The sequence below is a fragment of the Phalaenopsis equestris genome, unplaced genomic scaffold, assembly GCF_001263595.1.
Source record: "Phalaenopsis equestris unplaced genomic scaffold, ASM126359v1 Scaffold000291, whole genome shotgun sequence".
Classification (NCBI taxonomy): Eukaryota; Viridiplantae; Streptophyta; class Magnoliopsida; order Asparagales; family Orchidaceae; genus Phalaenopsis; species Phalaenopsis equestris.
The window spans coordinates 221,399-221,990 of NW_018164733.1; positions in this window are offsets into that span (position 1 = coordinate 221,399).

Genomic DNA, 592 nt, shown 5'->3' on the forward strand with positions numbered 1-592 from the left:
GAACATTGACTAATCAAGAGTTTGGTCCCTAATTCTGTGGTTAGGCTGGGAGGATACTGCCAATCCATGACTCCCACTACTCCCTCATCTGAGGGCTAACAATCTCGCATTAGTTTCCAATCAATTAGACCAAATTGAGAATTTGAATCTGTTACCTTAAAATCTCCAATTCTGCATATTAATTTTGCATCCAACAAAGTATATTTCCTTATTTATTTGCATTCAACCCTATGGATGACATCCTGTTCCATGGAATCAAATGTGATTCTCAATATGTTGTCGAAATCAAAGCCATTTCGGATCATATGTTTCTCAATTTAATTTAACATTTCAATTGGTGATCAGAGTTTGAATCATCACAAATTATTGACATTTAAAACCGTATAAAACAAAATCAATCCTTCCCAAAACCAAATCTCATTGTAAGAAGAAGGATAAAGAAGGCTACTCAAAATTCATGAGAAGAAAACAACAAAACACGGATTCACTATATAAAAACAAGTTTACAAAAACAAGGAAATAAAAGACACAACTTATCTCACAATCATTCACAAGACAATTCCTAGAAGCACTTTCCCTCTTTACAAACACT